At 30.9% G+C, this 17,393-nt stretch overlaps 1 long non-coding RNA gene across 1 annotated transcript; it reads left to right on the forward strand.

Annotated features, from left to right (window-relative positions):
* Positions 1-17,377, forward strand: LOC103851710. The gene is made up of 3 exons (XR_004455416.1): positions 1-78; positions 186-309; positions 418-17,377. It is a non-coding gene; the product is annotated as an uncharacterized LOC103851710 (long non-coding RNA).
* The last annotated feature ends 16 nt before the right edge of the window (positions 17,378-17,393 follow it).

The raw sequence follows: 17,393 nt of genomic DNA on the forward strand, positions 1-17,393 counted from the left end.
GATGTCTTTGATCTACCTCTCCGGATGGCTAGGGGTCAAATAGAAGAGAGTTTGCGCACTAAGATGGCTTCCATAAAGGTTTTTTTGTTATCGACATTTCTAGTAACGTAATATCGATCTTTTATGAGTGCGCACTAACTTGTTAGCTCAATTTCTTCTTATTTCCCTTGGAACATAAACTAAAGGGAACACATGGTTCAGTTACAAGATGTGCCTAAAGGAGCATATGTTACTTCTGAAGGAACCGAGAGAGAAAGCTTGAACTTGAAGCTCAGCTTGTCGAGGCAAGAAGCATAATCCAAGAACAAGGTCCTTTTTACAGCAAAAAAAATCTTAACTAGTGATTTATACTTTATTTTCCTCAGCCATTTATTTTCGTTTTCCTATAATTAAGTGACAATAAATGTGTTATTGCAGGAGTCCATAATGTGTAAACATCTCCTAAAATCAGAGAAGCGAAGGTATTTGTGTCTTTGAAACAAATAACGATTGACAAACTTGTTGCAGATAATCCTTAGTTCCATTGACAGCTGAGGTATACTTATAGACTTATCTCTATTGCATATCTTTGTAACACCCATGGGCGAATCTAGACTGTTTGATGGGTGGGTGCACTATTGCTATTAAAAAACCATAGATGCATATGAAAAAGATCGAACCATGGGAAGTATGGGTGCACAAGGTGCTTTTTACCATATGAACTAAGATAATTTTGATGTTTCTGTATACAAAATTTTGAACTTTAAGATAATTGTGGGTGCACTTGCCCCCACACCTTACAACCTGGCTTTTACACCCTTTCTTCTTTTTGGTCTATTGATATAGTGAATCTACAGGTGGAGTATGAAAATGTTGTAACTCAAAAACGATGGATCCAAGTGAAGGAACTTTGCTGAAGAGATTGCCACAACATGTGTATTTTATTCACCGTCACCAAGCCATCTTCTTGGATATCTAAATATGTACAGCTTTTAGTTGTATCAGTAATAGCGATCCTTTCTCCTTTTTGGATATCAAATCTTATTATCATCATATTGTATGATCCACTCCAGTAATTTGTACAAATGAATCAAAGCTCTAGGAGGATTAGTAGAAATGAAGACATGCTTAACTTGACATACGAAATTTCTTTTCAATGCCGATACTCTAGCTTAAACGTTAGCTTAGTGTTAAGAACTTAAGGTTTTATAGAACACAAAAGATCATGTCATTCTCTGTGTTGATTGATTGATTTTTATCATACCAAAACATCGATATTTATATACTTTGATGGAGTTCCTTAAACTATAGAAATTACTCAATTAAACAAGGCAATCTTGGTTGTCATCAGTTGTGACTGTTTGTCGCAAGTGTGATTGTCTGGACTGATATCTCACTAAAACCGGTGAAACCACCCGGATTCGAGTCTCGGCCACTGGAGAATTAATATTTCGGCATCGCCATGGAGGGACAGAGGACCGACACACATAGTAACACATGACTAGTATGGACCACTTCTGTGGGGTCAGGATACCCATGTATAATTTTAAAAAAAAATCAATGTAGAATGTACAAAAGCTTATAACTACTCTCTCTATGAAAAAAATATTTTTTTATTTGGTGTTTTTGACCATTTGTATTATATAGTATGATTCTTTATTCCTTTGATTTTTTTAATTAATGCAATTTCATATAAAGGGAGGCAAACAAATAATTTTTAAAACTAGACGAAAAGCTGAACCGGATAGTTATTTTGATCATGGTTCGATATGGTTTGATCTGGTCAAACATGGTTCAATAATCTGGTATAATAAATTTTAGTATATTAATTTAAAAGTGATATTAGTAAATATGATTGCACATATATTACCATCGAGTCCACTGAAAGACCACATTGAGCAGGGAGCCACGGAAAGACCACATCGGTTGCACACATATTACCATCGAGTCCACGGAAAGACCATAAATTTTTTACTATTATTAATTATCAAAATCAATAGAACTTATTTTAAAGTTCACCTTGTAAAACACTGTTGATTATCGATTTCACCCGCTTTAGTTATACGTTTAAAATATCCTAGATATATGTATTTTTATACATCCCAAATCAGTAAAATTTTCAACTTTAAAAATGTTACTAAAATTCTTTGAAAATAGTTGCAGTGTTTAAATAATTAATTTTTATATATTTAGATTTACTACCGGAAAAATGGGCAAACGTTTTGTTATTCTCATATTTTTTTGTTTTGCAACCAAAATTTATCTTTTCATTATTCAAGATGAGTTATAGGTAATTTCATGTTGTTTATTGTTTTTTTTTATCACAATAAGAGTACAAAGAAAGATCTTAGTACCAATCGGCGAGGGACGAGCTTCTAGTGTCTAGCCAATAAGGCACCGACGTATTAATATACGAGAAAACACGGTTTCTTGTTCGAGTGTGCTTTGCAAGGAAGTCCGCTTGAGTGTTACTGGATCTAGGTTGATAAACCACTTTTCCGCCCTGATAAGACGCCCAAAGGGATTTAAACTCAGTAAGTTCAGCTGCAAAGCTAGATGTTCTTCTGAATTTGTGATCATTTTGACTAACTCTTGGGAATCACTAACAAAGTAATCGCAGAACCGCTGATGGTGAGATAAACATTTCAATGCTCATACTAAACTCTTTAGCTTGGTATGTAGGGCCAAATTAACTTATGGCAAACTTGAAGGCTGAGGATATCTATTGATTCATCCTACTCCACTCGTGTTTCCGTCATTCTTCCATGATCCATCTACTCGGCAAGTAAATGTGGGTAGGTCTGGAGGGTTCCATGGTATGAAAACTGTGGCACTATCGCTTGGTTCGGTCTCCTCATTGGCCAGAACAATGCATTACAATTCCATGTTGTTTGTTGTGTATGTTTTCTGATGAATATTAGTGAAATTTAATGTCACATGTTACAAAAAGGATTTTTCCCCCAAAACAAATAAGAAATTGAAAATTTTGATAACCGATGAATAAAAAGCAAAAAACAAAATGAATATAGTGTATACATAAATTTTTTTTAAAAAGTATTATGTTTGGGTTTCTATTTATTCTAAATGCAATAAAATCATATATATTTTTATAAAAAGAAATTGTCATATATAAATATTAAATAGGTTTGATGTTCATTTTAATTTTTTGATAACATATATAGTAATTTATTATGTTGATATTTGAATTCATACTTTTGTATTAATAAATATCCACAAATCATAAGATACTCCGCATTTGCGGACAAAACGACTAGTAAAAAAATTCAAATATAATCTAATTTTATGTTCATATGGATGGTTTATAGATTTTTGATAGTTTTTTGTAGTTTTTATCAGTTTAATAACTTTGAGATCCAATCCGGCTATGTGATCGGTTTACGGTCAAATCCGGTTCAACCATTGGGTCGGTCCGGTTTAAAAAAAAACTGATGAAAATTGAAAACATCTTTTTCTGGCGGCAATTGAAAACTTCTTAATAGCCGTGCAACAACCGTAAACAACAACTAATCGAATTAGAGAGAATAGTACTTTTATTCTCCTGCCAACCATAACAATTTCATGTTTGTAACATAAGTTATGTACTTATGTTACGTTAAATTACCTACTCGGCTGCGTGGTTACGTGATTATAACTTCTGTTGGATTAGGCATAATTAATTCTTATATTTTCCGTAATAAACGGATTCTGTTATAGTAATTGCGTGATTAGTGAAATGAATCCAAATGGGTCAAACGCTTTACGAGAAAATAATCTTTTTTTTTCTATGAAATTGAGGAGCACGCAAAGTTTGGCGTCTCTTAAGGGATGTTTATTTGCCTCACAAGCGCATATGAAATGACACCGTCCTTAGACTGCACTAACGTGCCCTTCATATTATAAATGTAGTCTAGCTATAGATTGGAAATGAGGAATAAAGGAATAGCTTTTTTTCTTTAAACAACCATATACGTGCATATAAAGAGTTTAACACATACACACGCAAACCACTTAACTGAATAGTTCATGTGTACAGGGAAGCAAACCACTTAGCTGATGGTTTGGTTAACCTGGCTTTTTCATTACCGTTTGGTTTTCATAGGTTTGACATTGCACTTTTAGAGATTGTTACGTTATTGAGTGAGGATGTTGATGGACCTCTACGGTCACGACAGATTCGTTTGTAGTTTGATTCTGTTTCTTTAATAAATATTGGGAGGCTTTCTCCCAATTTCTTACCCAAAAAAAACACATACACACGCACACAAAAAACTAGTATAACATATAAGGAACTCAAATATTTATTTGGATGATACGTTTACCAATTATAAAACATTAACTGCTTTCCTTGTTAAACGACTTACCGCAGTATTTCCCGGGCTGAAAAATATACACAATAAATGTTTTCGATAGTAATGGTTGTTTCTTCTTTTGGCTAATTGAGTTTCTTTTTTTTTTCCGTCAAAGTTTTGATATTAATGGAGAATGGGCCAAGCCCAATTACAAAACTGAAAACCGCATACACTACAATTCCGAAAAAGACAACAAGCCCACAGGCCAACCAAGAAGAGTTAATGGGCCAGCGACCCAACACCCAAACCACGAGACACCCGACGACTTCGGCTGGTCCACGCGTCGAGGAGACCGGATACGTGGAATGATCAGGACCGTCGGAGCGACACGCATCACTTCCGTCTCCACTCAACCGTCACCGCTTGGAAACATCGCCGGAGCTGCCTCAGTTTCTTAAATTGTTTGTTTAGAATAAATATTGGGTTTTGCTACATAAATGCTGAAATAACAAAATATGTATGAACATCGATATTCTTATGAATCTAATCCTCCAACTCAATCGATGAAACCACTAAACCACACCTATTTTTATTAACTTTGATGTTAATGATAAGAAATTAAATTCATCGTGTATTTACATTTTCATGTGCACAAGCAACCAAGTCACCAAAGAAATAAGCAATAGAGCTTATAAAGTCAATCCCTTAATTATTAAATTGATAAAAAAAAAAGACATAATCCTCAAACTCATTACATGTAATATGCGTCTAAGATTCACATAGTCAACTCGGCCAACCTTAATATCAATTTAAATATATTCTTTCCTTAATTGTATATACATTTATTTTCATTCTATATCATCTCCGTATATCTCACGTCTCATATCTTCTGTGATTCATCGATCATATAATAATAAACTTCTCACGTATCTCATAGCTTTTCTCTCTATCTATACAAACTAGCATTCATCATGAATCAAGAACACAATAACACAGCTCCAACACCAAAAGCTTCGTTATTATTGATGGAAGATAATCTATGCAAGAGAGGATCAGTCATTTCAAGAAACTCCTCGGTCGGAGTCTCTTCTAGAATCTTTTATTATTATCATCATCGGGGGCTCGACGGTGGTGTTCCATTCAAGTGGGAGATGCAGCCTGGAACGCCCATCAATCCCCAGCCGGAAGAAATAGTTCCTCCGCTTACTCCTCCTCCGGCGCTTCTCAGCCGTAGCCTCACTAAACCCTCCTTCGGAGAATCTAATAAACATTCTATTTTTCCGGCGAATCTTAAGCTTTGGAAATGGAAGAATCTTCGTCATAGATATTTCTCTAAATGGCCAAGCCAAAGCATGCTTAGTCGAGGTAATTAATCGTTATGTTTATCACAACTTTTATATGTTATTACATGACTACTTCGCAAAGTAAATAGTATATTGCTTTTATAATTAAGTGCAAGCCAAATAGTTATATCTTTGAAATTAAGTTTTGATTGATAGCAATATATATGAAAGAAATGTGCCAAACAAAATAATCCTGTTAAAAAGCGGAATCACATATTAATTGTGGAATGTTATGTATCTTTGTCAACTAATCTTGCAGAATCAAGTAATACAAAAAAAATTGTGTAATTGGTAAAAATCTTAAGTTAATCATTTTCCTATTGAATCTATTCTGTAAATCATAACTTATATATTGTTACTAGATACTCAATGTGACCCTTTTGTCTTTTTAAAATTCATGTAAAATAATGTTTTTATCATCTATATATATGTAAATTATATTATAGATAAACGTTTGCATGTATTATCCATATATCAGACTATAAGAATGCTCGTCACGGTGATTCAAGCTCGTGTGGTGAATCAGAGAGAGTTGAGGAGTCTGAGGATTACAGGTCGAGCTCTTCTTCTTCTTCTTCATCGTCATCTTCCTCAAAAGATCGAAAATTGGTGAAGGCATCACCACGTCAATGGTTTAGCGGGTGTCCACCTCGAAATCTAAAGAGTAGTACCGGTTTTCGTTAGAATTCTTCTCTTGAATTATCGTATTGTACCAAATTAGAAGTTAGATTACAAGGATAAAAATGAAAAATTATATAGATTACGTCGGAAATGATCAGACTATTGTATAAACATTCTTATTTTTCAACATTAGTTTTTTTCTCAAATATTAAATAATTGTTATCATTTTTTTGTGCAACCATTATTTTAGAATTAAAAAAAAGATTGGGCCTATAATTGGCCCCGAATCCATTACAGAAGATATATTAAGTTTTAAAACCCGTTTTGCTAGAAAATCGGTTCTTGAATTTCAAGAACGAAAGATATGAGAGAAAATGAAAAAGTCAAATGCCGAAGAGGTCTATTTAATTTCAGTGATGATACCAAAAATTTCCATGATTTGGAGTTTGTTTGATTACTCCGATGAACGTTAAAAAGTATATTTTGAAGTTGAGTATGTCAAAATCTGTTGTTGTTAGAGGATCCGATTTAATTGCTAAGTCTCAGCTATTAAAGGCGAGACTAGAGTTTTATCACCGCAAGCAGTTTTTCAATAAACAATTTAATGACATTTTCAAATACATAGGTTATTTGGATATTTTTAGGTTTCTACGAATTTATTTGGATTTGGAAGGATATGATTCGAATCATCTCCGGAAATTTGTAATATCCGAATGGAGTGCAGTTTAAAAACTCAACAAATTGTAGTTCCAAAAAATGATTCATATTCGAGTGGGTATTTAGATGTCCATGTCTAATTGATTTTGTAAATAAATAAAAAATTATTTGTTATCTGATTTGAAGTGTTGTTACCAATGAAATAATTTTATTCAAATCTGTGAAATTATTATGGTTAACAAGTAATATAAATGTTGTGGAATTATTATATTAAATACAGTTAATGAAATTAGTTAGGAAGAGTGAAAAAGAAAAATGTAATAAAATAATTTTAAATATAAGTTTTGTTTTATACTTTGTAATAAATGCTGTTAAATTAATTTTTTTTTTAAACAATAAATAAAGGGGTCGGACTTAGTTAAAAATGCTTGAATCTGTAAAAAAAACATCTAAAAATAGGTAAATATTATTTTCTACTTCAATTTTAATAGAATAGATAAAGTAATCTACCTGAACAGAATTACTATTTATTAATAGAGCTGTTTGGGTGTAAATGTTAAAATTATTAAGGTTTATTTTACGGATAAAGTGATGAATATTTAAGTTTCCACGTAGTCAAGCTGTTATTCATCTGTGATACTTTATAATATACACACTAGGTGGAGACATGCGCCTTGCGCAGGATTAAAAAAATATAAATGAAACTCATATTATCTACAAAAAATAGTTCATTATCATTAGTTTATCAACAAACCAAACATGCACTCACACCTGCATTTATAATCTCATCTAATGTTATTAGGTTGGTATTCTTGGAGTACAAATTAGTATAAAGGCTAATATATAGTGTGAGTGACTAAGAGTTTAGATATCACCACTATGAATATTTTGTAAATCAGTTCTCCATATGATTTTTCATCCTAAATTCACGTATCCTTTGAAGCATGATAATTATTATATTATTATTACCAAATATGGGTACAACTATATAAACAATCAAATTTTGACCAATAATTAAGGTCTTGTATAATTTTATAGATGTAAATGAAAGTAACATATCATTTCCATTTAGGAACGTTACTAACATCCCAATCACTAATAATTGTAATTTATTAGAAATTTCCATATCTACGAATGATTATAATTTGGCCTTCTAAATCATGTTTGTAATGTACACTCTCGCTAATGGATATTGATTACGGTCAACTAAATGTTCTTACCACACATTTTTTTTTTTTATCAGTTAAGTAAATAAGATGAACCGTAGGCATTTTGATTTTTTTTTCATGTAAATCTGTCAATTTACATGACATGTTCATACAATCATGTGGGTCTCCTCATACGCGCTTCATTTGATCTCTAAAACTTAATCTATATAATCATTTCATATATTGCACATAATTTTTTTCTAAATGAAGTTTATGAGTAAATACGTTATAGTAACACTAAAAATATTGTTTTTTAGAAATGTTAATATGGATTATAATAGTATATTTTGGATACAAATAATCGATGAAACATGTTTGTTATTCATATATATATATATCGTATTGTTAAATATCAAGCATATGACTATAAACAAAAATGAATGATACGTATAGTTATATGGTCTTTTTATGAAAATAAATGATTCATATAGTTATTGTTAATAATTGGTATGACTAATGGTATTTTTTGTAATTAGTCTAGTGATTGATGGTTTGATAGTTAAGTATTGTGAGAGAGTCTATGGTGGTGACACCTAAACAAAATGGCATGTTTGTAAATAATTTACAAAGTAAAGGTTAGATTTTAAAAATGCTTCTTGATTAATAAGTAAGTGATAGAAAAGGTTTTAAAAACGGTGTAATTTTGTATGCAAGTCAGTTAGTATACACTTTGTTCAGTGTTATACTTTTAATTTTCTTTCTGATATAAATGCCACTTTTATGTTTTAATCGTTACCTGTGAATGTTAACGTTTGTGAGTTTATCTTATCGTTATTGCATTGTTTCTTTTATAAGGATGAAAAATTCGAAAAATAATGCGGTGTGCAGATCTATTTAAGGACATTGTGATCCTATGACTGCGACTAGATGAACCGGTGAACATTGGGTGTGCATTCTGATTTTAGTATTTATATGACGAGATGAAAAATGATATTTTATGTTTGTCATTGATCTTTTGAAAAATCCCGGTTTAAAAGTATTGTAAAACTAAAGATAATTATTGCAGGAGTATGGGATCTTAAGAGCAGGATCTATTTGTTGGTTCTTAAGTTAGCATCTCTTTATTATCCTCTCCCCTATACAAATAAATTATTCAAGAAGTAATTTATTTATGTGTAATCACTATATTCATTTTTTTAAAACAACATGACTTCTAAAAAGCTATATAGTATCAAGCTAGTTGTAACATGAATAATTTCATTTATATAAATTTATGTTTTGGTAAATTTTATATAATTTGGTAATAATTCATATTAACATTAATAAAAGTAAACTAATATTATATTTATAAATACAACAATATTTCCACAACTTAAAAATAAATAAATAAAATCAAAAATATTATTTGATAAATGTTTCTTATATATCATTATCACATTCATTCTCACAAAAATGACATAGCTGCTATAAGATATGACATGTCATCAAGATTAATGTAACAAACAATTTCATCGATGTAAACTCATATTTTTGGGAAAATTTCTAAAATATGATAATAATGGCATATATCATTATTAATTAAGTCAAAATATTTAGATAGTTAAATTTTGAAATTTTAACCAAAATCAATTAATGGTGTAAAAATTAATTTAAGTTTCTATCAATTTATTCACATTTAATCATGATAAAGTATCTAAGTTGAAAAATTGACTGGTAATTTACGATATTAATTAATAGATTGATTTTTGTATCATTTTAATGTATCTTATATAAAGCAAAAATTCATATTTACTATATATAGATATCAAAATAAATATAGCCATTAAATGTACTATAATGGTTATTTTTTAGGAAATACAAATTAAAACTACAAATAATTGTTTTATAGTTTTATTTGTCCTGCCTTCTCACTAGTTTCTGATCTCCGACGTGAATAGTGTATTTCGGTCGATGGAGTGGGCTTCCACAGCTACCGTCGGTCCGGTTTTTGCTTTTGTTTCTTTCGATTTGCATGTTCTTGAGGGAGGGAGAGGGACCGTTGTTTCCTCCCAACTTTTGTTTCCATCTGATCAACTCTTTTGACTCCGGGAAGTGGGAGTTTAGTCAGTTCCGGGGTGAAGTCTTTAATAAGTCTTGTGTCGCCAGCTTTAGGTTATCAACACATCTAATCATGGTGAAGTTTAGTTATATGTGTTACCGATTTGTCTGCTTCGGTTTTTTGATGAGATCTCTAATAGATCAATCGAAGCTCTCCGAAGACGAAGCTATGGTGAAGAAGACAATCGGGATGGAGGTTTGGTTTTATCTGGTGTTTGGTGACTTGCTGGCTCAGGATGAGATCTCGAAGATTTCGATAGGAAGTTTTTCGTAGGATGGAGCTCGGCCGTGGAGGATGCATGTGGGGTTCCAAAGTGATTCCGGAGAAACACTGTTTGGTTTTTCCACCGCGGGGAAGATGAAGGGATATGACGACATGTCTTATTCTCATTGTTGAGGATTAAACACGTGCTTTTGATGTCTAGGGTTTGGTTCGGTGGGTATTGGGCTTAGGTTTTTGGGTTTTTGTGGCCAATGGTGTTTTAATGTAGGTGTGGACTTTTCCTTGGGTTGTAATATATAGTTTTTCGAGTTTGGTCCAGTTGGGCCTTGACCTTTAAACAAAAAAATTTCAGATGGTCAAAAAAAAAGTTTTATAGTTTTATTTTTTAAACCAATAAAATTAAAGTCTAAAGTTACTTATATTTAATATCGATTAAAATAAAAATTATTATAATCCTGCAATGGGTAGAAAGTAATGAAAACAAAAGAAATAAGAAAGAATGACAATCATTATTTTATTTTTTTGGTAAAAGTGACAATCGTTATTTATTTGACGAAGTTTTAAAAAACCAATAGTTGCCTATATTTGATATGTCATGAGTGTTTTCAAATTTTCTCATTTAATTAATCAATTTATATTGGTTCTATCAAAACTAAACTGATAAGATACCCATGAGAATATATCTAACCATGGAACTGCTTTAGGGCATCTTCAACCTAAACTTATTTTTCCTCTATAATTTTCACTAAAATAGAGTAATTTATTGTTTCTGGTGATCTGAATAAGAACATCCGCAATTCAAACCTATTTTTTTCTATAATTTCTACTAAAATAGAGTAACTATATTATAAAATAAATTTTGCTTCAATAGTTTATTTTATAATATAGCTAATCTAGAAAATAGAGCGATGACACTTTTTTACTTTATATTTAGAATTAAAAAAATAAAATTCCTCTATTTTCTCTTGTATAATAGAGTAAAAAATAGGTTTGGATTGAAAATACTCTTATTCATTCATATCACGAGAAACAACGAATATACATGAAGATGATTAGAGTAATTTGTATCAGTACTGGAGAGAGCAAATCTATTGGCACTGTGACGATGGGCCACTTTTTATTTAGGCCCATAAGAGATGGAGAGGTCAGAGATTATAAAATATAATGTAGTGCCTCTAATCAGATAAGCTTATAATAAACGGGTTTGAATTAGGAATAGATGATGCAATGTAACAACGCAATAACGACTAAATGTCGTTGGGCTCTGCTTCTATTAGCTCATGACTACTATGGTATGGCAGACCATACATACAGGAGCCTGGAGCCGTCGGATAGACGGCCAACAAGAGACTCATCATATTTGATGAGAGTACTCCAAACGAAATGAACAGAATAAAACAAACGCCTATTTTAGTGTCCAATAAGCAGCAAAAGGCAAAAGCGAATGCATTATAGAAATGTTTCCAAGTCAAAAAAGACAAAACTGAACGTATCATGCGATTATTTGCAATTATAACGAAATAGTAGGATAACAAAGCGAACGTGGGGAATGATTTGATGTAGCTTCTCGAAATCCGACCCATTTTATATCCTCCACTTTTTATTTCGTTATATCTCAAAGAAAATAATTGAGATTACATTTTTTTTCGGAAAATTAATTTCCACGATACGAAACCCGCTAGCTATGATTCTGGAACCGGCAGTAAGGTGTGTTTTAATGGCTCGGTTGAATAAATTGGCTGCAGATATCTTCTTCAGAAAATAGTCATGAGAGAAATAAAATTTAAAAACATGTATTTTTTACAACATTTTAAAATACGTATTTTATATAAAATAACTAAATGTTTCGGCGCCGAACTTCGGCAAAATTTTCTTTTTTCTTGTCCACCTTTTTCTTTTTCTTTTTCTTTTTCTTATATCTTTTATATAACTTTTTAATTTGCTTTTATCACACCTCGTATATTCCTTTTCCCTTCCTACATCTATCGCAAGTTGGAACTGAAAACTGATCAGATTTTTTGTTTTATTAGATAACTAAAAGCCTAAAACTATAAGAAAAAGATGAAATGCACATCTTCATAAAGTACGTTATGTTGTTTGATACCTTCATTCTTCAACATATCACACATGATATCATGAAATCCAATGTCTGAAAGATCGGCGTAATATTTACCATAAAATTGATATTACGTTAATGGGCTCATGGGGGGACAAGCGGTGCGACCGCCCCGGACGCAAATCCGTGTCCCCCTATATAATACTAATTAAGAGGTCCAATTTTTTATAAATCTATATTTTTATATATAAAAAAATTATAAATATAATAAATAAAATTGAAAAGGGTCCAAAATTATTTGATATGTACAAAATATACAAAATATTACTGATTAAATTTAAAAATATTTTAAACATTATCTGTATATAAATTTTAGAGGGTAAAAAAAATTTCTTGCCCTAGGATTCTTAACAGTGTTGAGCGGGTATAACATTGTTCAAAAGAAGAGTAAACTGATATTACGTTAATGAAAAAAGATTCTCAAACTCACTGATAAAATTTACATACACGTAGAAAATCTTTTTACTACGTTTCTCTTTATAACATCTGAGTTAAAAGTTAAAACTAGGAAGGTGACATAATATTTTTTTTATTTGGGAGCTTAACATCTGAGTTAATCGTATAGTGTGAGTCGTTTAGTGGGAAAGTAAACGACACCGTGATCTGCTTTGTTGGAATATTGCCCTAAATAATATGTTATATTATATTTATGTTGCTCTAAAATTATAAAATAAACTTGTGGTTTCACATTCTTTGACCGCACGTTGTATTAGATATTTCTTCCTTTTTGATAAACTACAGGCCGCGACCGCTTTCAGTGGAGAAGGTGGCATATACTACTATGAGATAATAGAACAAAATAATAGAGTGTTTAATTTTTTTATTTTTTTAAAAAGGATTCGTATTGTATATTACTAATAAGGAAAAATGCTATGATAATTGAACACGTGATGCACCGAATTCATGACGTGACCCTGGAGACCAATACGTGCTTCATCAAAAGCAGGCATATCTTTAAATTTCAAACTATTTGATCAACGAGTTGAATTGTTGTAATTAGATAAACATATATAAAAGCTAAAACATATATAATGGGTTTTATTATATCACAGATATATATGAAATAAGTTCAAAAAAAGAAGAAGATATATATGAAATGCGTCTTATGTATTTGCACCTGTCATAATGTCCTGTTCAAAAAAAAACGTCAAAATGAAATCGTATCCTCGAACAAATTATGATGTCATAATCTTACACATGCAGTTTAATAATATAGTACTCAACATAAAATTAAATATTAAATATTTCTCAAAAGTTATACAATATATAGGTTAATCGGTAAACCATGTGCATGTAGCTGGGTGACGGATATCATCTCAGTATTCTTAAAAGATATGGATTCAAATTTTTGCTAACTCAGATTATATATATGTGTTGATCTGCAGATATGAACTATGTTTTAGATTTTATTTGAATATTCTGAAAAAATTTATACGTAGAGATTAGTTTGGGTTTTGGATTCAGAACATTTCCAACCATTAATACTATTTTAGTATCAAAACCATATCATTTTAGTGTAATTTCAACATTAAAACTAATATTTTTTTTAATCATAACACTAAATTTCACACTAAAACTATTTTATACTATTATTAGTATTAAATTTTTTATTCATTATTTATTTAATTGTATGTTTTAGTAATAAAATAAGTGAATAGTGTTTTACTGGGATGAATAGTATTTTAATACGGTGAATAATATCACATTAAATTTGGTGTCAAATTTTAGTGTTTCACTAAAATGATGTGATTTTTACAATTATATTGAAAAAGATTTAGTGTAAAAATTATACTAAAATAGTGTGTTAGAATTGGATTGGAGATGACCTCGGAACAACCATAGGCTAGAAAAAAAAGAAGGTTAATTGGTAAAATAATGTTGATGCGTAGAACAATAATTGAAGGAACATATAATTGTTGAAAACACGATAGTGGTGCAGGGTGAAGAGATAGACAATGGGATAATGCAGCATGCAGAAGACACGTGTGGATAGTGGCTGACACGTGTGGGCAGTTAACATGCAAGTGCAGCCACCAAAACATTTATATAATTTAACTTAAAAGGTTTAGCAAATCTCAAACTTCCCTTTTGTAGTATCACTAGGGAATCTAACGCTCTTTAGCACAGTCGTTTTGGTTCTAAGCATTTTCATTCTATTACTATTTTTACTATTTTTAGATTTAAATGCTGCAATAACGAAAAATTATACCGATGTCAAAAAAAAAATATACTTTTTAAATAATATATATATTTTTAATTTGTTTATTCTTATAAAACAGAGATTGTTATTTTATTTTTTAAATATAGAAGCAAAATAATATATCTCTATTATGTTTAAAGTTTTTTTTCAAAATAACCTTTTACCTTTAAATTTTCATAATTATAACTGAAACAGATATTATTTAGAGAAATATAGTTTTAATAAGAATATAAAATCACACTTTTTATATACATAATAATATTTTAAACAAATTTCAAATTTGAAAATTTATAATTTTATAAAACATTTGTAAAAGTTAAAAGTAAAAAAAATCATTTTCAAATTTCCTAAATATAAATTACTTTTTGTTAAAAATATAACGTGAAAATATTTTTTAGAGACAAAGATAACTTAATGCATTGAAAAGAATCAGATTTATATTTTAGAGTTATTATATTTTAGAGGTAAAATAGAACAATATATAAGGAATAATAATGCCAAATATCTAATGATGTAGTCGGTGCCATGGCTATTCTAACGTGGGTTTAAAATCTGAGCTCGCTTTTGATGATAAAAACCGGAAAAAAAAATCATAACCTTAACGTTAAATTAAAATTATGTTACTATTCCGTTAAAATTTTATATGTAGATAATACATGTCAGACGAATTTATGTATAAATTGATTATATTGAAACAATGTCATTTTGATGCTTAGTTCTTTTTTAAACACCATTTTGATGCTTAGTTAAAAACAATATATATAAATTGTGATTGCAGAGAGTTGAAACTATGATCTATTCCAAATCACATATCTCCTCCACTTGTAACGTACTGTTTACAGCACAATAATTATTATAATAAAAATTATATATATTTTTTATGTTGACATTGCTCTTAAGCTAATATGATTGTATTTTTTAGGTCAATGATCTTCTCTAGCCTAAATGTGTAGTTAAGATCAACATCGCAAAGTTAGAGGAGAGGAAAGGCGATAGATTGAACGAAGTGAAATCGGAGAGAATGGAGAGAGAAGGGAGAGAGATGGGTGAAGGTGGAGATCCGATGAGATACGGGAGAGCAGAGATGAGTGAGAGGGATGGACGGATATTGGATGAATGAAGCGAAAGTGGTGATGGTGGAAAGAGAGTTTAAGTGCGAAGCTCTGGTAGAGAGACGTGTGAAGTGTTTAGTTTTTGTCAGTTGCTTCCTCTCTTACCGGAGAGCAATGATGATGAGTGGATGTGCAAAAAAGTTTATATTTCTCTTAAACGAATCAGATATACATGTTAATTTTGTTATAATTATTATTGTGCTGTAAATAAAAAATAAAAAATGTAAGTAGATTAGTGGATGGAAATGTTATGATTTGGAATAGGTCATCATCATATGTTAAATTCTCTCCAAATGCAAATTATATTGGAATAGCTAAGCGTATAATTTGAAGATATAATCAATGTCTATAAAATTTGAAGATAAATTCGACTGACACATGCATGTTATCAATGTATATAAAAATTTTGACAGAACAGTAACAAACGTTTTTAAATTTAACGGAAATAACGTATTTGCACAAAACTAATAAATTATATATAAATTTTAAATTTTAGAACATGTGGAATATGTTTTTTCACCGTCGTACAAGCCGGATATATATTGAATATATCATTATATTTCAGTAGATTATGACCGTTTTCCTTTAATAATCACATACACATTAATGTCTAAAACATATGCGTTGTGTGCCGACTAGACCTCTCGTTTTAATATGCTTATACTACTCTATGAGCATAGTGTTTGTAGATCATCACTCCAAAAGTTGGTGTGATCAAAGTATTCCCGAAGTATATTACTTTTAAACTAATGTAATCTCCTCAATTCGATATACGTATTACGCTGGGAATACAATATCATCAAAAGGAAGAATACAGCATCATTACAAACAAAAAGAACAAAGCAAATTGTAATCTTTTTTTTTTTTTAACACTAGCAAATTGTAATGAAAAGGATGGAAATGGCGCCAAAGGCCAAAGCATTGACATGAACAGTGAGTCCACAAGACGCGCGAGTTGTGTCTTTCTTTTTTTTTTTTATCAACTGGTATTATTAAACAAAGACAAAGTACAATAAAGACTTAAAAAGGCAAACATAAAGATTACAAAGAGGGTCAAAGCCCAATAACAAAAGAAGGCAAATGGAAGATCGTGATTTTGCCAAGATAGCTCACACGTGTAGAGCTCCAAACTCGGGAGGAACACGTACGTGTTTTTGAGCAGAGACGTCACCAACTTCACCCAGAGGTAAGTCGTTGCCGGACGGACAAGCCGGCGTTCCACCGGAGACATACCGGAGACAGGAAGCACGGGAAAGAGAAGCCGGCCACGAGCCGGCCACGACAAGATTTCGATTCAGCATAGATGGAACCAAAACAACGCTTCGATCTATAAACCCAGGACCAATCGAATAAAAAGAAATTAAAACCAAACAAAAGTCTCAAATCCTTACAAACAAACCAAATCATCTTTTAAAATATAAGTAAGCTTGAAGATAATTAAACCCTAACAAAGAGGGGAGGATGAAATAAATCGATTTAAAATTTTTGATTCGATTGAAAACTTACGATTAGAGAAGCGAGGATGATTCAGAGAAACTAAGAAAAGAGAATAAAAAAACGAAACCGGACAAGATCCAGTAGAAGAAACTACACAGAAACATCAGACAA

Source organism: Brassica rapa, chromosome A02 (assembly GCF_000309985.2).
Source record: "Brassica rapa cultivar Chiifu-401-42 chromosome A02, CAAS_Brap_v3.01, whole genome shotgun sequence".
Classification (NCBI taxonomy): Eukaryota; Viridiplantae; Streptophyta; class Magnoliopsida; order Brassicales; family Brassicaceae; genus Brassica; species Brassica rapa.